This window comes from Macaca nemestrina, chromosome 18 (genome assembly GCF_043159975.1).
Source record: "Macaca nemestrina isolate mMacNem1 chromosome 18, mMacNem.hap1, whole genome shotgun sequence".
In the NCBI taxonomy this organism is placed as follows: Eukaryota; Metazoa; Chordata; class Mammalia; order Primates; family Cercopithecidae; genus Macaca; species Macaca nemestrina.
In genome coordinates, this window is record NC_092142.1 from 24,711,817 (window position 1) to 24,734,792 (window position 22,976).

The 22,976-nt window shown below is 42.9% G+C and overlaps 1 protein-coding gene and 1 long non-coding RNA gene across 4 annotated transcripts in view; one reads left to right on the top strand and one right to left on the bottom strand.

The window, feature by feature from the left end:
* Positions 1-22,976, top strand: part of LOC105485047 (heparan sulfate-glucosamine 3-sulfotransferase 4) — a 441,286-nt gene that overhangs the window by 242,837 nt on the left and 175,473 nt on the right. The window lies entirely within an intron of this gene.
* The window catches only part of LOC112423393 (uncharacterized), a 102,625-nt gene continuing 99,353 nt past the window's right edge, over positions 19,705-22,976 (bottom strand). For 2 of the 3 annotated variants that reach the window (XR_011616359.1, XR_011616356.1), the window contains 2 exons: positions 22,167-22,224; positions 19,705-19,918 (listed from right to left, as the gene is read on the bottom strand). This is a non-coding gene — a long non-coding RNA (uncharacterized lncRNA). Of the gene's footprint in view, positions 19,919-20,905; positions 21,009-22,166; positions 22,225-22,976 lie in introns of those variants that run through there. The other variant, XR_011616357.1, reaches the window with a different exon arrangement.

Consider the following 22,976-nt stretch of genomic DNA (forward strand, 5'->3'; position numbering starts at 1 on the left):
TCATCCTCAGCCTGGTCCTCCTTAAATATTGATAAAGATATATTAGCCACTCCAGATTTATGTCCCACCAGTGTAGGGATCCCAGCAGAATGAGAGGACTTCTTTTCCAACGGCACCAGCAAATGTCCGGGTGCTGGCTCTCAGAGGACAACCTGGGTCATGTATTTCCATTCCTGATCCAATGACCATGAGTTTTTCCTTCTGCAAACAAAAAAAAGGAAAACTCAGCTAATTTTTGTATTTGTTGTAGAGACAGGATCTCACTGTGTTGCCCAGGCTGGTCTCGAACTCCTAAGCTCAAGTGAGCTTCTGCTTTGGCCTCTCAAAGTGCTGGGATTACAGGTGTGAGCAACTATGCCCAACCAAGATGAACTTTCAGTATAGAGTTTTGCTCCTTCCTTTTAAGAAACCTCCACCCCAGGGAAATGCAGCCTTTGGGAAGCACATCCCTTTCAATAGAATTGTTTCCCCCACAAGCTGCCTCTGGGAAGCAGGGAGGCGGCCCTCTGCCATGTGACCCCTCCGAGCTGGGAAGACTGCAAGGAAGAGCAGGAGCAGCCCAGCCCTGCTGCATTTCTTTTCTACCGGCCATGGAGTCCTTGTTCTCTGTGCTTCCCCTCCCTACAGAAAACGGTGAGCAAATGTCCCCACGACGCTGCCTTCTGCCAGGCCCATGGCTTTCATGCACTTAGGGGATGCATTTTTATTTCTTTGCAGGAACAAGGCCTAAAAATAGATAAAGTACAGGGCACAAACGATAACCATTCGATGTATTGACCCAGCTACGAGTTTATCTTGGTGAAATTCAGATTCGCTCTTTATTCCCGAAAGCAAAAGCACCTTCAATGGGCAGTTATGGAGGCATTACCAGGCCCATTTGGCAATAAAATGTGACTGACTTCATTATGCAGGATGGAGACAAGAAATAGCTGATCTTAAATCACAGGGCCGCTGACCAGGATGCACTTGGCACAGGTCTATGCAGATAGATTCTGTTTGGTGGGAAGCGGTGCTGCAGAAAGGGAGTCTGTTATTAAAATGCAGAATTCATTTAAGTCCTTTTATTTAGCGCGTCGCCAAAAGGTAATTTATGTGTAACGTGTAGCAAGCCATATGGCTGTGTCTGGAGGCTGCCCCTGCTCTTCCTTCCAGGCTTCCCAGCTCAGAGGGTCACATGGCAGAGGGCTGCCCTCCCTGCTTCCCAAAGGCAGCTTATGGGGGAAATAATTCTATTGAAAGGGACATGGTTCCCAAAGGCTGCGTTTCCCTGGGCTGGAGGTTTTTTAAAGGGAAGGAGCAAAACTCTACATTGAAAGTTCATCTTGGTCAGGCACAGTTGCTCACACCTGTAATCCCAGCACTTTGAGAGGCCAAAGAAGAAGATCGCTTGAGCTTAGGAGTTCAAGACCAGCCTGGGCAATATAGTGAGACCCTGTCTCTACAAAAAATACAAACATTTGCTGGGTGTTGTGGCAGGTGCCTGTGGTCCCAGCTGCTTGGGAGGCTGAGGTGGGAGGATCGCTTGAGGCCAGGAGGTCAAGGCTGCAGTGAGTCGTGATTGTGCCACAGCACTGCAGCCTGGCTGCAGGGCAAGACCTTGTCTCAAAAAAAAAAAAAAAAAAAAAAAAAGTTTATCTCTGTACTCTGTACTTGGTACTTTCTATTCCCACAAATTGCAATGGGGCAGTAGAAGAGCTCCATAAAGCAGTTTGCTGCTTATTACTTCCTTGCTGATACCCTGTCTCCATTTTTTAGCCTAGGGGAGGAGTGGTAACTGCCATTTTTTTGCACCTGCCTCTTGTGAAGTCTAGTTGAGACCTTCACACTCTGGATCTCATGTCAACCCAACAACAGCCCCATGTGACATGTTATTACTCCCACTACCTGAAGGTACTGTCTCATACTCTGATGGACCACAAAAACTAATGACAATACCTGGTATAGTGGATGCTCACTGCAAGCCAGACACTGTGCTTAGCACTTTAAATGCATGATCCTACGTACCCTTCACAAAATCCTTCAGAGGTACTTAACTGCTATTATCCCATTTTACAGAAGAAGCATCTGAGGCTTAAGAAGGGGAAAGGACTTCTTCCAGGCAGAGCAGCTCCTCAGTGGCAGACCTGGCCTTTAAACTCAGTTCAGCTTGATTTCTAAACCTAGGCATTTTCCAGAAAGGGAAGGTGAGATTTAGGTGCTGAGGTTTCTCCAGAAGTGGGAGGAAGAGAGAGCGGATCTCAGACACGGTAGATCATTTTCACTTCCTCCCTCCCTTCGCTGTCAATGATGGCAGGTAATCGTAGCCTTTCTGTTTATTCTGCTGTCTGCTTCCAGATTTCTGTGTCCCACATTTTGCCAGAGAGACTTGGGGTGATTCACACCCCACAGTTGAAACTCATATTTGGCTTCTCAGTATCTGTTTCCTTCTGAAAAGCTGCTCTCCGTCAATGCTGCTGTCTAATTCTCCTGCACTCAGACACCCAGCTCTCAGGCAATCTCATTAAACTGGCTTTAATTACTTATGTGGAGGCAAAGAGAAAGACTTCTGATGTGCCTCTTTGCCACAGCCATTATTGATTGGCTGCCGAGAGGTTTCTGTTAGACAGCGGATTAGAAAAGGTTAGTTTCCCTAATTCTCTAACACTCTTCCTGGTGATAATTGGTTCCCAGGTGAAACATAATCTCAGACAGAGGCGTCTTGAACCGGCTTTCCACCTTCCATTGCATTTGAAGTGAAGTTTAGCACAGCTGAAAAATCTGGATTTCCACCATTTCTCGGGGTGGAACACAAAATTTTAGATGCCACGGTGAGGGTAGGTCTCGCTTTATGAACTCTCTGGCAGTCGTCAGATTTTATCTGCTTGTATTTTCTCCCTGTTTACTAGAAGGGTAAATCACAGCTGGTGTATTGGCTTTGCATGGCTCTAAAGGAATATCTGAGACTGGGAATTTATAAAGGAAAGAGGTTTATTTGGCTCATGGTTTTGCAGGCTGCTCATGATGCATGGTGCTGGCGTATGTGTCCGGTGAGGCCTCAGGAAGCTTCCAACCATGGCAGAAGGTGAAAGGAGACAGTGTGTCACATGGGGAGAGAGGGCGAGAAGGAGGAAGTGCTGGGCTCTTTTAAACAACCAGATCTCCTGGGAACTCATAGAGCGAGAACCCACTCACTACCGCAAGGCCAACACCAAGCCATTCAGGAGGAATCCGCCCCCATAACTCAAACACCTCCCACCAGGCCCCATCTCCAACATTGGAGGTCGCATTTGAATATGAGATTTGGAGAGGGAACCATATCAGCTGGTTTTCCCAGTGCCTGTGAATATCTTCACCTCTATCTTAGGAAGCGTCAGGCGAATCCTGAGCTGCCTTTCAACCTTGAGGCCTTTGGTAATTTGGGGAGGAGGTTCCTGCTTCTCAGACAGATATGTTTTGACTTGTTGGTAAGTGTCTGCTTCTTCCTTGGCTCTTTTATCCTGTTGGTCCTCTGAATACTGGCAAACATTAGTGCATTACGAGTAGGTAACCAGGCTGAGATGTAGGATCTAGAAACCATTACCCATTAGAAGGGGTTGAAGAAGCTGAGGTTGTTGATATGGGGAAGGAAAACACTCTGTCTCCCCTAAGGAGAAATAAGAGGCAAAGGCCTCATAGCACAGATGTCCCAACATGAGACAGAAGTGGCCATTACGCTTCTGTGTGGTTCCAGAGGACAGAATCGGGTCTAGTGGACAATGAAGGGAGGTTAATGGGCAATTTTGACTCCTTGAAAAAGAACATTAGTGACTGGCTTTGTCAGGAAAGACAGCTTTGCAGCACTGTGGGCTCCTGGGTACTGGGGATGTGCAGGCTGAGGTGCTTTTCTGTTGAAGCCTCAGTAGAGGTGTATATAAGGGCATTTGGATGTGGTGATCTTGTAGCCCTGGGCAGTTGACTTAGCGTCTTAGAGAAATGCAGAAGACAGCAGGGTTTGTGAGTGAGGCTGCATGTGGACTGTGCCAAACCGGAGAACACTTTCCCTCCATACTGAGCCTCTGCTGGTTGCTGTAAGTTGGTAACGTGGGCCCGATGTTGCCAGGTATTTGGGATTTTTTAATGCCGATTTTATGTTTTAGAGAAATTCCAGGTTCACTGCAAAATTGAGTGGAAGATACAGAGATGTCTCTTGTATTCCCCTGCCTCCTCAACCATGCATAGCCTCCTTGATATGATTTGGCTGTGTCCCTACCCAAATCTCATCTTGAATTGTAATCCATGTAATCTCCGCATGTTGAGGGAGGGAAGTGATTGGCTCATGAGGGTGGTTCCCCACTCCTGTTCTCATGATAGTAAGTGAATTCTCATGAGATCTGATCGTTTTATAAGTGTCTGGCATTTCCCCTGCTTGCTTCCTCTCTCTCCTGCCACAGTGTGAGAAGGTCTAATCACCTTCCACCATGATTGTAAATTTCCTGAGGCCTCCCCAGCCGTATGGAACTGTGAGTCAATTAAACCTCTTTCCTTGATAAATTACCCAGTCTCAGGTATTTCTTTATAGCAGTGTGAAAATGGACTAATACACTCCTCCATGATCAACATCCCCCACCAGAGTGGTACATTGGTTGCAACTGATGAACCTACACTAACTCACCATTATCACCCAGAGTCCGTAGTTTACATTAGGGTTCACTCTTGATGTTGTCCATTGTATAGGTTCAGACAAATGTATAATGGCTTGTGTCCATCATTAAAGCATCTGTAGAGGACTACGTGCTCGCAAACGAGATGTTCCCGATAAGTCCTGCTCTTGCAAACGAAGCAGGGCCTTGGGGGCTTGTTTATGTGTAAACATCTTGAAAATCCAGAAAGTCAGGGAAAGGTCAGAAAAACAACAATGTGTCTTGTGACTTGGCAACATTCCACAAACGACTGTATAAAATAAAGCAGAGCGCGCCATTCGAGGCAGCCGCCATGTTTGTCTTGTCTTGTATTGTCTTGTGTATTCATTCCTTTGTTTAGGAAACACGCGGACCCCAACGGCATCGCACAGAGTATTTTCAGTGTCCTAAAAATCCTCTGTGCTCTGCCTTTTCATTCTCCCCTCCCCCAACTCCTGGAAATCACTGATATTTTTAATTTATTCATAGTTTTTCCTCTTCCAGAATGTCATATGGTTGGAAGCATACAGTATGTCGGCATTTTTGGATTGGCTTCTCTCATGGAGTCATATGCAGTAAAGGTTCCTCTGTGTCTTTGTGGCTTGATCACTCATTCCCTTTTAGTGCTGAATAGTATTCCATTGTCTGGATGTGACACAGTTTGTTTATCCATTCATCTGCTAAATGACACCTGGTTGTTTCCAAGTTTTGGCAAATTATGAGTAAAGCTGCTATAATGTTTATATGTTTATAGCATATTTGGCCTTTTTAAAAAGATAGACATTGAGACATTTATATGAAATCTCCCACGTAAAAAAATGTCGTTAAAAAAATAATTTCTGGGACTGATAAAAGTATACTGAGATATCAGAATCTTTTTTTTTTTTAACTTTTGAAAACTAACTTTGAAAATAGGGATGAGGTCTTGCCATGTTTCCCAGGCTTGGCTCCTAAGCTGAACTTCTGGGTTTAAGTCATTCTCTTACCTTGGCCTCCCAAAGTGCTGGGATTACAGGCATGAGCTATCGCATCCAGCCGAGATACTAGAATCTCTTGACTTCTGCTGAGTAACTGAGGGATAATCTCCATGATGGTCCTTTTGACAAGACAGGGATGTATTTAGGTGATAATGATACCATTATGTGGATTTCCAGCTGGAATAGATATTTCTGTCAGCACCTGGAGAGAGAATTCCATTAATGATCTTTGGGATTCTATGTTCAGTTCTGTCCTACTAAGTGATTTGGTAGGGACCTAGAAGACCCACTAATCAGATATGCAGATGATACAAGGCCGGGTGTGGTAATTACTGAGACATGATGAAATCAGGATTCAGAATCATCTGATCAAGTTAAAGCTCTAGAGAGACACCAGTAAGTTGACATTTAGTAGGAGCTCATGCAAAAATCTTGTGTTAGGTCTAAAGTATGAGTTACTTCCTCACCAGATGAGAAGAAAAGCCAACTTGGAATGTGTTCATGTAAAAGGAGAAAAACAAATAAGATCTAAGAAGTGTTGTCTGATCACAAGATGAATTTAGCCAGTAATTAATAAAGATCATAAAAAAGGTTAAAGCTGAAAATACATAGATAGTTACCCATTCATCAGCTGTTACACAGCATTTTCTCTGTGTCAGGGAATGTGCTCCATGCAGGGAATAAAGGGATGAATAAGGCTGGTTCTGGCCCTTGATACACCTTGGGGAACTCACAGCAACAGATTAGGATGCATTGTAGCCCAATGGCATAAATTCTACAGATGAGGTTTCTGCAGAAAACTGTGAGACTCTAGGAAATACAGTAACTGCTTTTCTAGCATAATATAATTTCACATAGCAGGCAAGATAGAGTTTTGGAAGGAAGAATGGAAATGGAAAGTACAGTTGCAGGTGTAGTGGTAGTAGATATTTGTCTTTGTACCACCGAGTATTTGGCATTTGGCATTAGAAGACTGTAGACATCTCTCAGGTTTTGTGCTTTGGATGAGATTGGTTCAGATCCATGGAATGCATGATTGGCTCAGACAGTCAGGGCATGCTATCTTTTGGCCACTCAAGTTGGGATCAATTAGGGACAAGGTCATACCTTTCTGGGACCATTTTGTTTTTTTTAGTCAATAGGAAAATTGAACATCTGTCCAACTGGTTGCCAACAAAAGAGAAAGTAGGTGGAAGAACTAATGTAACTGTGGGATGAGTTGATGGGGGGTAAGAATGGCACCAATATTAAGGAAATACAGAAATGAAGAAACGGAAATTCTGTCCTACTATTATTAGTTCAACCTGAGACCAAGTTGTGCTTGAAATCTTGCCCATAGACTATTAATTTATACAAACCTGTTAATTCTCTTTTTCTTATATCACTTAAGCTGAATATTTTCTCATTTCTAATAAAGGGACTCCTATGCGATCGTATTTACCTGTAGTGGTTGTAGCAAAGAAAGGGCATTCCAGGCAGAGGAACAGGAGCATAGGAAAGCCCGTGCTCAGAAGCGTAGGAAAGCCAGTGGGTTCATGAAACCCTGAGTGGTGGTCTCACTGGTTTTGTAGAGTGTCCTGGCGAGAGGTGCAGCTGGGGAGCTAGGTGGAAGCTGGATTATGATGAGCCTGAGGACTTTCTGGAGTTCACTGTTTCATGTTGCCTGGTTGACAATGAGAAGCTTATTACAGCTTTTGATTGGGGCGTAGCTCTGATGTGCTGTGCAAGTATTTTCAGAATGTACAGAATGCTTCTATACTCATTTACCCCTTGTATCTTCCCATGGACACAGGGAAGTTGGTAAGTATATCTGTTTTGCAGCTGCAGAAGCAGGAATGAGCAGATTCAGCAATTAGCCCAAAGTTACCTAGTGAAGATTCCAAGCTCTGCAGTGTTGAGAGGGTCTGTTGGTGGACATGAGTGGCGTGCTGACCACAAGGCAGTAGGAGGGAAATGCACAGGGTTGGAGACATCCAGCTGGGCTTTCTGGGGCAATCAGAAAGCTTTGGGTTCAGCAATGGAAAAGTTCTTCAGCTCCACAAGTGCTTTTGAGTTCAGATTCTACTAGCAGATGTTGAAATATACCAAACCCGACCCAAACAACTGTATCCTTTCCCCAAAGCCAAGCATAGCATCAGCAGTTGTCACCAATGAGGACAGCTGGGCCCAGCAAGACAAGAAGATCAGAGCAAACCGAAACCAAGAACATAATTCTGGACACACAGGAGGCCCAGGGAAGCTCTCTGGAACAGCTGGGAGACAGTTGGAGGACCTCAGGCCATAATAATTTGTGTCTGCAAGAAGAGCGTAATCTCATTTTGTAGTTGCAGGCAGATGAGGTTGGGGACTTTCGAGTTACATATATTTCATTGTCTTTTTAGGAAAAAAATAAGTGTGCATCTTCTGCCTGGGATCCATGCGTCTGTGTAAAAACACAGGCAGGAGCTCGCACACCTATCTCTTGCTCAACCATACTGAGTATATTGGAAAGATTGCAGCTGTGATAGGGAGCTGGTACCTGTTCTTAAGAAATAAACAGAAATAAAATACTCCCAAGGTTTTATCTATGGTATTAAAAAAAAAAGGAGAAGAAAAGCAAAAGGCTATTTTTTAATTCCCATGTGCTAACCTCCTTCCTGCCTCAAGGCCAGTGCGTCTGGTATTTCCTTGGCCTTGAACTCTCCTGCTTCCGTTTTCCATGTCCCCTGTCTACTTCCCCTTTTACTGCAGGCTCAGCTTAAATGTTACATTATCAGGGAAGTCTTCCTTGATCTCTTGGACAGGGCAGGTTTTTCTATTTCTTGTTTTAATGGTGCTCTCTGATTTTCTTTGGAAGCACTTCTCACCTTTGCACTTCATAAGCAAATGAGGTAACTATTGGCTTATACCCCCTTTCTCCTGCTAAACCAGACATTCTGCAAAAGGAATGTCTGTCTCATGCTGTGTACCTAGAATCTAGTCCGACGTCTCGTATTTAGTAAGTGATCAGCGATGACCAGTGATGGCTGAATGCATAAATTTGGCCCTCTGACTCCAAATTAGAATCGTTTAACCACTGTTAATTGTTTGGCTGGTAGTTCCTGCATGCAGAGACCAGAAACACACATACCTCATTGGGCCAGGTGGGGATGGTGGTGAGTAGGAGCTCATACCCTTTCCCTAAGGGTATAGATAGATGCTACACCCCATGGACTGTTTGTTGCCTTACAAGCAATGTAGACCCAAACTAACCAGATCTTACAGGTTTTTAAGGAAAGTTTTGAGACCTTGATTTTATGGGTACTCTTTCAACTTTTAAATGCTGACAACATTTATTATTATTATTGAGGCAGAGTTTCGCTCTTGTTGCCCAGGCTGGAGTGCAACGGTGTGATCTCGGGTCACCACAACCTCTGCCTCCTGGGTTCAAGCAATTCTCCTGCCTCAGCCTCTCAAGTAGCTGGGATTACAGGTACCCACTACTTTGACCAGCTAATTTTTGTATTTTTTAGTAGAGATGGGGTTTTACCGTGTTGGTCAGGCTGATCTCGAACTCCCAACCTCAGATGATCCACCTGCCTCGGCCTCCCAAAGTGTTGGGATTACAGGTATGAGCCATCGCACCTGGCCAACATTAGTTTTAAAAGGTAAACGTCCTATTTGTCAGCTTACTTTCTCTGCAGAGATGCTTGCCATACTTGCCTCTTTGCACTGCTCAGGCTGCACTGGGAGGGGAACATTCTGTCCTCAGTGCCATTTTAAAACGTGTTCACTGGAAACCACAGGCAAAAATAGGGCAGCTAGAATGAGGAAGGTTTGGAAATTATGCCATGAAGGGAGCTATGGCCTCAAATGCAGATATTTAATGTGACTCTTCCGCTTTGCTGCCTGGCTCTCCTAGTTTGGTGCCTAATTTACTGGATAAGACTCTGGACCCCAAGGTGCCCCAAGAGTTACAACTGTAAACACATGGGATGGTAGGTAGGTAATAAGACTGATTATTCACAAATACATTGGTTCTTATGCACCCACATGGATGTGATTCCTCTCCCAAGCAGACCTCAGAGGAGGTCAGAGCTTTATTTCAATTACATGGCAATTTCCCAGCTATTCCGGGAAGTGCTCTTTGGAAATTGCCATCAGAGCCTGAACATAATTTTTAAATGTCCTCAATTGTGAGAAATCTCCAGATTTGATTTTTTTTTTTTTTTTTGAAACAGCTAAGAGTTATTTGGAGCTAAGTCCAGTGAATTGGTCTGATGATTAAGCTTACCAGTACTATTCTGGGGCCACTGTGATGTATGATTAAGCCTTAATAAGAGCGTGGTCAGGATAAGGCATGCTAGGGTTAGGCAGCAGGCCAAAGAGGAGGAGAAAAGAGACGGTACCAAGTAGAATCCTGCTTAGTATGGGTTTAGGCTATACTTACCTAGTTCCAAAATGCCCAAGATGTCAAGGCAAAGCATAACTGAACATGGTTCGGAAGGGATTTATAACATGAGCAGGGATTTGCAGAATGAACCAGAATGCTGGAGTTCATTCCAGCTATGCTGAGAGCTGGGAGAGCTCTCATGTTTAGGCAACTCTGCAAGCCTTGACCAGGGGCATGGACAGCAGAGCCAAACTCCTAGAGAAGAAGATTTGCAAGAAGTATGCACAGATCATAATTGAGGTCGGAGCATGAAGTAGGTTGACCATATGGATGAAAGTGCCAATCCAGGCAGAAGGTTTACATTCAGAGTGAACATAAAACTCCTTACCAAGTCCTTCACTGCCCAAGTGATGTGTTTTCTGGCTTTCTCTTCATCTTCATCTCCCCACCGACTCTCTCCCTTGTTTTCTGAACTTTAACCGGAAAATCCAACCAATGGTTTTCTTGCTGTTTCCTGAGCACATCTGGTTCATTTCTGTCCCAGGGCTGTTTGCCCTTGCTGTCCTGCCTGGGACACTCTTATGTTAAATTGGTAGATTTTCACTTGTCTGGCTCTTTTTCATGTAAGTCTCATCTCAGCTGTTAGTTTCTCACCAAGGCCTTCCTGCAACTTTGAGACCAAAATAGTTTCTCCCCACCACTAGGTACTCAAAACCCAATACTCTGGTTTTTTTGTTGTTGTTGTTGTTTTGTTTTGTTTTTTGTTTGTTTTTCTTGAGACAGAGTTTCGCCCTTGTTTCCCAGGCTGGAGTGCAATGGTGCGATCTTGGCTCACCACAACCTCTGCCTCCCAGGTTCAAGCAATTATCCTGCCTCAGCCTCCTGAGTAGCTGGGATTACAGGCATGCGTGACCACATCGGGCTAATTTTGTATTAATTTAGAGACAAGGTTTCTTCATGTTGGTCAGGCTGCTCTTGAACTCCCAACCTCAGGTGATCCCCCCTTTCTTGGCCACTCGAAGTGCTAGGATTATAGGCATGAGCCACCGTGCCTGGCCAATACCCAGTTTTTTATCCTTTGTAGCATACCCAGACTTGCACTGTTATTTGTGAACTTCTTTATTTTATTTTTTGTTTTGTTTTATTTTTGTTTTTGTTTTTGTTTTGAGACGGAACAAAACTTGCTGTCGCCCAGGCTGGAGGGCAGTGGTGCAATTTTGGCTCACTGCAAGCTCTGCCTCCTGGGTTCACACCATTCTCCTGCCTAAGCCTCCTTAGTAGCTGGGATTACAGGCACACGCCACCACAACCGGCTAATTTTTTGTATTTTTAGTAGAGATGGCGTTTCACTATGTTGGCCAGGTTGGTCTTGATCTCCTGACCTTGTGATCCTCCCACCTCAGCCTCTCAAAGTTCTGGGATTATGGGCGTGAGCCACCATGCCTGGCCAACTTCTTTATTTTCTATCTCCCAGAACTAGAATAGAATTCTGTGTGGGCAGGATCTTTGTCTGATCGTCCTCTCTTTTATCCTCAGTTATAACTATGCATGATGCGTGATAGGGGCTCATTCAATATTTGTTTAATGACTCAACAAAGGAACAACAGCTTGGACCGTAGGATAGAATTAGCTCATTTAATGTAGGGGTTGAAAGAATTTAGGGGATGAATAGAATCAACTCGCGTCACTTGGACCTGGGTCTGTTGGCAGCAAGACATAGATAGTGGGGCCTGTACCAATTGATGGATTTCAGAACTCAGGCATGTTGTCGGTCCTGAGGCTCCTAACTTGGAGACTGGGGGAGGAGAAACAAGAGATGATGGGATATCCATTGCACAATGAATGATATAAAGAGTGGATTCTGAACAATCTGGTCAATAGAATTCTTGGAAGAAGTGAGTCACCAACCAGTGACGAGTTCTGAATGTTTGTTGAGCAATGAGTCTCTCAGGGTTATAATCACATATCTTATTATATTTCCTCCTGTTTGACAGCCTTAGAGTGAAGGGTCATCTGGAGTATAGAGAGGTCTTCTGCCAGTCAAAATCCTTTCTCAAAGAGTACTGAAAAACAGGACTTTCATCACCCCAGGCTGCCTTACTGTGTAAAACAGGCTGTCTCTTCATAGAATTATTTCCTTAGGTCCTTGGGGCCTTTATTTTCTATTATTCTACTGTGTTATCACTTCCCTTTTTTTTCCTTTTCTTTTATATTTTTTTTAGAGGCAGGGTCTTTCTCTGTTGCCCAGACTGGAGTGCCGTGGTGCGACTGTGGCTCACTGCAATCTCGAACGCCTGGGTTCTAGTGATCCTTCTGCCTCAGCCTCCCAGTTAGCTAGGATGACAGTCGTCCACCGCCATCCCTAGCTGATTTTTAAAAAACTTTCCTGTAGAGACAGAATCCTGCTATGTTGCCCAGGCTGGTCTTAAACTCTTGGCCTCAAGCAATCCTCCCACTTCAGCCTCTCAAAGTGCTGGGATGACAGGTGCAAGCCATCATGCCCAACCTCCCTGTCTTGTTTTTAAAATAAACTCTGTAGTACCCAGAGAGTGTTTTATTTCTTTATCTTAAAACATTAATAAACCAAGCAGTTCAAAAAACAATCCTCTTCGTTAAAGCAAAATGATAACACTAACCATAACCATAATTCTAATAATAAAAATCTGGAAAATTGAACCCCTGCCAATTGCCACTTATCAACTATATTTTATTTTATTATTTTATTTTTCTCACCAACCATATTTTAAATGCTGAGATATTCTTAAGCATCAGGGGCATGGAAACTTTTTGTGCCAAGATATCCCCTGGAAATATATATGGAGGACATAACATGTGTTCCAACATGAAGGATGGATTAAATAGATTGTAATACATTGAATCCAGCAAATATTGCCTAGTTCTGAATACTCTAGAGCAACATGAGGTGCTGTTTATAGTATCAGTGGTAAGTGCAGGTTACGAAGTGTAGAATCCCACAGTGCTTAACTACTATGTAAAAGGCACTAATGAGAAAAGACTCAAAAGGAAGGCAGAAAAAGTCTAATGGCAAATGCTGGATGACATTTTGGGGCTGTTGAAAATATGGGTGACTTTATGTCTGTTCTATTACCAAAACTTTTAAATGTGGGTATAGCACTTCTATTTAAAAAAAAAAACCTGAGGATGATTTCTTGTAAAAGCAAAATCATTCTTCTAAAGTGCTCACAGTCAGGGCGGATGGCTGAATAGAATACCAAACTCCATTATGAGTTCCATTTTTAGCTCTGTTATCAAATTCTGATGTAAAACCAACTATGACATAATCATGGTAATAAGCAACATTTGTATACCATTTTACAATTTTCCAAGGGCGTTTTCATGAGCGGTCATATTTAATCCTCACAACAACGTGGTGAGATTTAAGAATTTTCGGACTGGGTGAGACCTATGATTGTTTCTGCTTCGTGGCTTGTTTATCCTTCTCTGCTTGGCATTTTCCTCACCAGAGCTTAAAAGTACTTTGTATATTTAGACATTTAACTATAAATCGCTTTCAGATGATATATAAACTCTTTAAATATGCCTAGTGTCAGCAGTGATTCTTGGGAAATATTTCCTTAAGAGATGCGGTAAATTTCCCTACTTCTTGTTACTTTCCTTCTCCTCCCCTCCCCTCTCTTGTCCCCAGTTGCTGATCCACAATGAAAGAGCCTCTTTTTCTACATTTGTTAGTGCTGCAGTTTCCTCACTCCCTAGTTCAGCCAGGTCTGAGTTCCTGTCCCACAACCAAGAAGAATAAGGTATGCAGACACTGGAGAGTGAGTAAGGCAGAGTAGGATTTATTAAGTGACAGAAAAGCTCTCAACAGCAAGAGGGGACCTCAAAGTGGGTTGCCAGGAATGGGGCAAAGTTCTGGGTCTTGTATGTGGCAGAAACAAGGAAGTTTTCTTTGGATTCTGCCTTAATGAAAGGGGTAAAATTCTCCCCTGGGAATGTTGCACCTGCACGTGGTTGGGGTTGGCCATAGTAACTCCATCTTGGTTATTACCTATGAATGCCTAAGCAAAATCCCCTGGGGGGTGGGCACTAAAACCACAATGCTGATGTTTGTTAATGATATTGTAATGAGCTGGGTTAAGGACATTTCCATTGATTTATTGTGCCTGTGCCTAAGTTGAGACAGTCCCTTCTGAGCAAACGTCCTGGCGTAAGAGGAAGTTCTTAACTACATTTCACCCCATGAGCTACTTAACAGGTGTGGTGCAGGTGCGGTCCCATGGGTGTTTTTCTTCTCCCAAAACTCTCCCTCTCTATCTTCCTACCTGGTCTCTGACTGCCTCCTCTTTCATTATAAGTTCCTTGATATCTGGAGGTAGCACAGGGCTAGGAATGTTCATGTGCCCAATGACCAGTCATCAGTAAAAGCCCCAAGAAGCCTTATCCAGGCATCTGGAAACCTGGGTCTCTTTCTGAGGGAATCTCCCTTTTCAACTGTGATTTCACTCAGCTGAGTTCCTTGGCTTCCATGTTACTCATTCATGCTTATTTGAACAACTTGACTTAAAAAAATTATTTTAATTTCATAAAGTGTTACTATATTATCCTCTGTGAAAAACAAAACAAAGTAAAACAGAGTATTAGACAGCGCTAAAATTCCCACTGATCTCCTATATCTAATTCCAGTTCCCACTCCATCCCCAAACATGACTACTGTTAACAATTTATAGTATAATGTATCAGACCATCTCCTACCTGCTGGCAAATATATGGCTGCCGAAAATGCACCACATACAATATAATTATTGTGTATATTGTATATTATTGTTCATATTGAGTGTGTGTACTTAAGAAAGTTATACTAGCCATGTAATTTGATAAATTGCTTTTCCCCCTCTTTCTCAATAATGTATCTTGGAAGTATTTACATGTTAATGCATTTTTCGTGATTGCATAATGTTCCATAGATGACTACACCAGAGTTTATTTAGTCAGTCCACTAGTACCGAATTTGGTTCCCAGGCTTTTGCCATGATGAACACACTGTAGTTAACTTCTCATTATACACCTTCTTTTGTACCTGGGTGTTTCCTTTGATATACTCTGAAAATAGTAATTGCTGCATCACAGTAAATATGTGTCATAATTTTTAAAAGATAATGCCAAGGTACTTCTCAAAGCAGTCAGTACAATTTCTACTCCTGCAATGTCTTCGCCAACTTTTGTTATCAACAACTTGGTTTTTCTGTTCTGCAAAATTTATTCAGTCTGTGATACCACTGCAGTTGATTTTGGGATTGTAATGAAATGAGATCATATACCTTGGCACTCTACTTGCCTACTGCCCATTTTCCAAACCTCAGTTTCTCCATGTTGCCATCATGCCCATGTGTAACAACCCACCATTCCATTCCACTTTCATTCAGATACAGGCTTCCATCTTTTGACCAAAATGAACTTAGCTTATTGATTATTTACTGAATTCACTTTTTCATTTCCCAAATATTACATGAATGATGGATTCCCTTTTTCCCTAGCACCCATTCAAAATGAAGTTATCATTCTGTCCTACCCATGGTCCCTTTTGTTGCCAGATCCCAATTCTAGTCACTCCCAAAGGAAATCCAGACAGTCTTTGCTTAATACTATGAAGAGGCTTAAACAGTATGTTCTGCCGCCAGCCACTCTTTCTGCCGTTCAAGAAACTCTCATTTCTTGTGCATCGATTTTGAAGGTGATGGTATAGACAACCTGTCGAGAGAGTTTGCAACATCCAGATGTTTTCATCCTCTTCCAATTACAGGAGGCTTTTGGATTGTAAAATTACAGTGCAGATGTTGAGGGACACGGGATGAACACCTGTCACAGAGATTGGCCATATTGCAGTGTGTTAAGGTCATATTTCCTGGTGGGTAGTAACAGATTGATAATGCATTCACACCACACTGCTGCTTTGTGAGAGATCTGTCTTGGCAAAGTCTCAGAGAAATCAAGGGGGAGTTGAAAGGGCTGATGTAAGGAAGAAGGATTAGTTATGTTCTTGTGTGCTTTGGGCAACCAGAATAATCCATTGTCCTCTCTGCTATCTAAGCTGTCATCCCACAGCATCCTTTCACTCCACAGATTTCACTGAGCATCAGCAATGTGCCAGGGAGTGTGCAAATGCCGTGGATACAAAGACAAGGGGAAAAAAGGATCCTGTAGCTGCTCTCAGGAAGCAGACGATTTAGTGGCAGACATGGATGCAAATCAAATTTTATGCACAAATGTGAAATTGCAACTGCCATAAGTGAAATGTAACAGAAGTGTATGGTGCGAAGAGCATAGGTAACAGGGGCAATGTACTTAACCAAACAGATCGGGAAAGGCTTCTGGGAGGAAGTTACAATGCAAGTGAGAGGTAAGTAGGCAAAGAGTTAGTGGAAAAAAAAAATCACTTCTAGCAGCAAGGAAGGCAGGTGCAAAAGTCCTGTGGCAAAAAGGTAGTGCACACTCAAGGAACTGAAGGGCAGTGTGATTGGGAGCAGCAGGCAAGGGAAAGCATAACACCCAATGTCCCAGTGTGGTTGGGGAGCTGAGCAGAGGGGCCTTGGATTCGGTGAAGGGTTTGGGGTTTTGTCCTAAGAACAATGGAATACATTAGAAAGGTATTAAGCAAGTGTGTGTGGTGATGGGGAACGGAGGTAATGACTCCATTTATATTTTGAAAAGATGAATCTGATTGCAATGTAGGAAATCAAAGGCATATCATTTCATGGTACTCCATAAAAGCATTTGAAGGCTTTCCATTGCTATCAGGATGAAATTAAAAATCTTTAACATTGTTTTTAGGACATGACCCAATATGGCTAATGTTAACTTTAAATCCTCATCTCAGAAAATGCTCCATTATCCATGTCATGCCCAGCAAGTCTAACAACTTGTTGTATTAATCAGTGATTGCTCTGATAATGCTGTGTAACAACCCCCACAAAAACTCCAAATCTCAGTGGCCCACACAAGCATTCATTTTTTCTCCTTCACGAGTCTGTGAGTTGGCTCAGGAAGTGCTGCTTCTGATTGTGGACTGCGTTCAGGTCTCATTTATTTGTTTCTTATTCTGGAATCCATGCAGTCACCCAGGTCATTTTTATTTTTATTTTTTTTAAACGCAAAATCACAAGTGTGAGCAGCTAAGCCAAACCACAAATGCCCATTTATAGTTTCTGCTCATGTCACCTTTGTTAGTGTTTCATTGGCTAAAGCAAGCCCTGTTTCAGTGCAGTGGGAAGTACAGTGTTTTTGGAAAAAGAAAGGAAGGATGGAAGAATTTTGAATTAATGATACAACCAATTGCACTTGCTCTTACTTAAATCATAGTTTATGTGGGTGGTCAAGTGTAATATTTAGGAGTGCAGGCTTTGAGGCAATGCTTTGTGGCTTTGAGTCCTGGCTTTAAAACTTCCCAGCTGTGCAGGTATGGGCAAATAATTAATCTCCTGGTACATCAGTTTCATGATCTATGCAAAAAAAAAAGATAATACCAGTGCCTACCTCCATCAGGAGGATTAATTTGGTTAAGTGCTTTGAGAAGTGCCTGGAATATAAGTGCTTAGTAAATATTAGGTGGTATTAATATACATTCATATCTTCTTATTTTAACCCAGACATGTTTTGAAAGTTTGAACTATTCCTACTTTAGAAAGTCAATGAGGTACATGCACCATATAATACAGAACAGCTCCGACAGTCTTAAGGTGTCAAACCCAGGTCTTTATCCTTCTTCAGCTTGAGACGGTGCAACAGCTACTGACCTGATTCTGAGGCAACAGCCCACAACCAGACTCTTGTATATTCTGCCATGAAACATGATCATTCAAAATGGGAAAATAAAACATGATCATACAAAATAAAAAATAGGAAAATAAAATTTGTATACATGTTTAAATCAGAACAGCTCCAGTTAGGGACAAAAACTAGTGTATATATATATATATATATATATATATTTTTTTTTTTTTTTTTTTTTCAGAGCGTTTTGGATTTTAGGCTTCTGGATGAAGGTTGTTGGCTGGTGTTAGCTTTGTAATGTGCTGGGGCCATGCATCTTCCCCTGTGTGTGTTCTCCTCTTGAAATGCCCTCTGGATCCCTCTTCATGTATAAATTCCGGTCATACATGGTCCCCGCATCACTGCTTTCCTTGAACATCTTTCATCCCCCAAGCTGGAAATAATTTCTCCTGTTGCTCCATTCTCACACTATTGATCAGTCTGTACCCCCTTGTTGTAATTACTTGTATTGATTCTTGAGTTTAGGTATGGTGTAAAACTCCAGGCATTCCATAAATGTTCTTTGACTCTGATACTAAATGCCACTATCACCTAGTTTCTTTTCTTATGCCTAATACTGATGGCTGCTACAGTCGTCACCATCGTGGTACCTACTGAGCACTTACAGTGATGTCACCACTGTAAGGAGCACTGACGCTCATCACCTGACCTGACTTCCATGGCTCTGTGCAGCAATGCTGTGGTTAGGCTTATTTTACAGATGAGGAGACTGAAGCAAAGCAAGACTTAATATTCTTGCCAATTCATCAATTGTGGGATCTAAGGATGATAGCATTGAACTAACAGTCAGCCCACGGACTTTGTAGATGATATTTATTACCCCCTTAGATACAGAACAGCTGGGTCGCACTGCTTTTTGGAGCAAGTGTCATCTGGTAATACATTTTTTAAAAAGGTATTTTTAGTTTTTGTGGGTACATAGTAGGTGTATGTATTTATGGGGTAAAAGAGATGTTTTGATAAAAGCATGCAGTATGTTTATGACACATTGTGGAGGATGGGGTATCCAACCCCTCAAGCATTTATCCTTCGAGTTACAAACAATCCAATTACCCTCTTTAAGTTATTTTAAAATGTACAATTAATTTATCATGACTATAGTCATTCTATGGTGCTCTCAAATACTAGGTATTTTTCATTCTTTCTAACTATTTTTGGTGCCCATTAACCATCCCCACCTTATCCCCACAACAGCCCCACCATACCCCCACAACAGCTCCACCACTACCCTTCCCAGCCTCTGGTAACCTCCTTCTACTCTCTATGTTCATGAGGTCTAGTGACGTTTTTGAATGAACAAATGAATATTCTTTTCCACTGGGGACCTTTCTTTTATGGCATCTGTGTGTCAGAGGAAACCAGAACTGGACAGAGGTTGAAGTGGTGAAGACAGTTTTGATTTGGGAACTATTGCAATAGGGGAAGAGAGACTTCAGTGTAGAATTGGGCTTTATTATGGCTACAGCAGAGAGAAGTGGAGATTTGTGGCCAAGGAGCAAGGTGAGGGGTCAATGAAGGATCATGAATAAGGGGGATTCTGGCTAAATGGACTCAGCAGGATTCTTGTTGAGCGTAGGACAGGGTGATTGGATATCAAGGATGGGGGATAAGGAATTTGATCACATATCAAGGGTGGAGGATTTTCACTAAACTGACCAAGCAGGATTCTTGCTAAAACTAGACTAAATGGGTCAAGGACAGAGCCCCAAGGCAAGCCCACTGAAAAATGGAGCTCAGAGGATGCTAGCCGAAGTTTGTTGAAGGAGAAAATCTTGTCCCTTGGAGACGGTCATCAGGGTCTCCTTGAACAGCCCCAGTGCACCCAGTACCTCCTAGTGCACACCCCTTGCAGAAGGACAGCTCAGATTGAGAATGCTTCACAAATTCACAAATTACCTGTGTTGTACCAGCTTGTGACATCTATTCCCTGACCCAAATTTTGGAGAAGGACAGCTTTGGCATCAGTGAGGGCAGTGGGCTGGAGGAAAAAAAATGGAGACTATCAAGGGACACAGACTCATCAATGTCCAGTGAGATGACACATCTGCTCCCTGGCCTTGAGTGGTCCTTTGGCCTGGGTCTTCCTCTGCCTTCTTTTCCATAGCTTACTCCCATCAACACACACAACATCGCTCCAATGTTAACTCCTGCAAATGAACAGAGACTGGATCTTAGTTATTTTTGTGCTTTCCCTCCCCAGAATTATTATAGGGCCTGGCTCACAGGGTACACTCAGGCAATGATGATTATTTCTTTAAATGAATAATTCATTCATTGGATGGATGGATAGATCTTTGGATGAATGGATGGTCGAATGGATGAATGAATAGATGAATGAATGAATGGTGACTGTCAGACTGCTTGTTTGATGCCATACAGATCTAACTATTTTTTGCCTGAAATGTTTATTTTCAACCAGCTCTGTTGAGTCATTTCAAACACCTGAGATAGTAGCTTTTGCACCATCTCAAGCTGAAGAGGATAAAGATCTAGGTTTGACACCTGGAGACTGCATTCCTCAGCCCAGTAGGTAAAAGAGCATCGACTTTGGAGTCCCACAGACTTGCACAGCATGTTGCATTGATCAGCTGAGCTTGAGTTGCTTCATCTGCAAAGTAAATGCAATAAGCCCCACCTTCTGGGGTTGTCATGAGGATTAAGTCAAATAACATATGTGATGCCCCTTGACCAAGGCTCAGCATGGGATGGGCACTCCAGGATGCCAGCTTTGATCACTCTTCCTATTATTATTGAAAACACAGCCTGTGGATCAACTCCTCGGTCCACACCCCACTGGGCACTCCTTGTCCTAAACAGCATGTAGACTCCCAGCTTTGTAGGAAGCAGGGATTATATCCAGGGGCACCCCACTGGGTCTTGAAGTTAATCCTTCCATCTGTAAACACTGACCTCCACCTGCTGCTAGGGCGTAGGCCTCCTAGCATCATTTGGTGCTGGGTGGAACTGGAAGCTGAGAGGGGATTTAGATCAGAGGCTGAAGTCAGCAGCAGGTATTCCTAGATGAGGCCCAAAGCAATGAATATGCAGCAGGCCAGCCTGCAGCCACTGCCAGTTTTTCCAGAGGGAAGCTGACCTTGGTTTGGTGTCTCTGCTCATCCTCTGCAGAATGCACAGTGCATAGAAACTGGAGTTAGGCAACCTTGGGTGTGAGTTCCTTCTACAACCGGGTGGATATTGGGTACATCACCTAACCTCTCTGAGTTTTGGTTCCGTTACCTATGAAATGGAGATAATAATACATTCCTAAATGTGTCTTGATGAAGATACAAGATACTAAAACACTAACACCTTATACTAATTGCAGGAACTGTCACCTGGTACTATACACCCAAATGGCAATTTAAAGAATGTCCAACCTACTTAGCAAAGCCCATACATCCTATCTGTATCCCACTTTGCTTTCTACTCTCTATGCTGCAGACATCAGTACTTCAGCCCTTGGGGTTGAGGTGTGCGAGCCCCAAACTATACTCCAGTTGTCTTCTTGCTGCTTTATAACAAAAACAATTCACTGCCATATCTTTTAGCAGCTTTTTAAGTGGGAAAGAAAACTAGGGCTCCTGAGCACCAGTTTTCCCAGGCATTTTTCTAGACCCTAGACCAAGAGTTGGCAAACTATAGTCTGTGAGTCACATTTAGTCTGCCACCTGATTTTGTACAGCCCGCGAGCTAAGAATGATTTTTACATTTCTAAATGGTTGAAAACCACCATGGCACCTATTTACCTATGTAACAAACCTGCGCATCCTGCTCAGGTACCCCAGAACTTAAAAAAAAAAAGAATTAAATCAAAAAGTAAAAGGAAAAAAAAAGAAAAAGAATATTTTGTGGTACATGAACATGAAAATCATATAAAACTCATACTTCATTGTCCATAAATGAAATATTGTTAGAACACATTCACGCCCAGTTGTTTATGTAGTCGTGTCTGTGGCTGCATTTGAGCCACAATGACAGAGCTGAGTAGTGGTAGCAGAGACAGCATGGGTCATAAAGCTGGAAAGATTTATTGTCTGATCCTTTACAGAAAAAGTTTTCCAGGCTCAGTCCAAGGGCACGCTTTCATTTGGGTCATTCAGTGTAAGTAATGGTCCTTCCCATGGGGCGCAAGAGTCCAGGGCCTCCAAACAGTGACTGTTCAGTTGGTTTCCTCCAGGAAAGAAATGGACTGATATTGGGGGCTATGCAGTCTCTGACCTTGAACATTTTTAGATGATGGCCATGTGGCCACAGGTAGGCAACTCCATCAAGGGGATTCAAGCATCTGATTGGACAGGATCATCTCTTAAGTCCTGGTGTTATTTTTTATGAGCTCTTAACTTCTCTCAGTCTCAGTTTCTTCATTTGTAAAAAGGAAATTATAACAGCGCTTACCTCAAGGGTTATTGTGAGGCTTGAGTGGCTTAAGCATCACAGGTACTCAGCACAGGGCCTGACACATAAAAAGAATTTAAATATGCATTATTATTAATATTGTTATTACTATCATTTTCAGTCTGTCTCCTGCCTGCCATGTGAGCAAGGGTGAGTCATCCCATCCACCAAAGCCTCAGTTTCTTCATCTTTAAAACGGTGCCAATCACGAAACCCACCTCATACAGGGCTTGGGAATTTTAAATGTCTTCATGGATAGTGCATTTCTGCATGCAGTAAGCATTCAGCAGATGCTTCCTTAAACCTCCCCACTTCCCTGCGACACTGAAATTCTATGAGTTTGCAGTGTCCTTGGAGCTTCCCAGTGTGGCTTTCACCTCTGGACCCTTCATTTGTCACAAGCCATGTGCCATCCTACATCTTTCCAATGCATCTGTCACGCCTCTGTGTGAATCATCTAGACCTTTTGAGGGCTAGGTTTTTGTAAGGCCCTTCTTAGTTATCTAAAATTAAGGTGAAGTAACAGCCAGCTCCAGTGACTTTAATATATAAATTGCATCCTGGCACGGTTTGATGTAGCTGAGCCCTGGCTTGTCTCCCAGGATTGGAGAGACTGAGTAAGTTATGCTTAGCTTGTGTCGAGGAGCAGGTGGGGAGGCAGGCACCAAGGTGTGATGGCTTCAGGGGCTGCCAGGGAAGATCTTTGTGAAATGCTATTTATGCTTCATCAGGAACCCAAACAACTGCTCATGAGTCCTCAGCCTACTCCACAAAGCTTTGGCCTATTTCTTGAACACTGACGAGCTGACT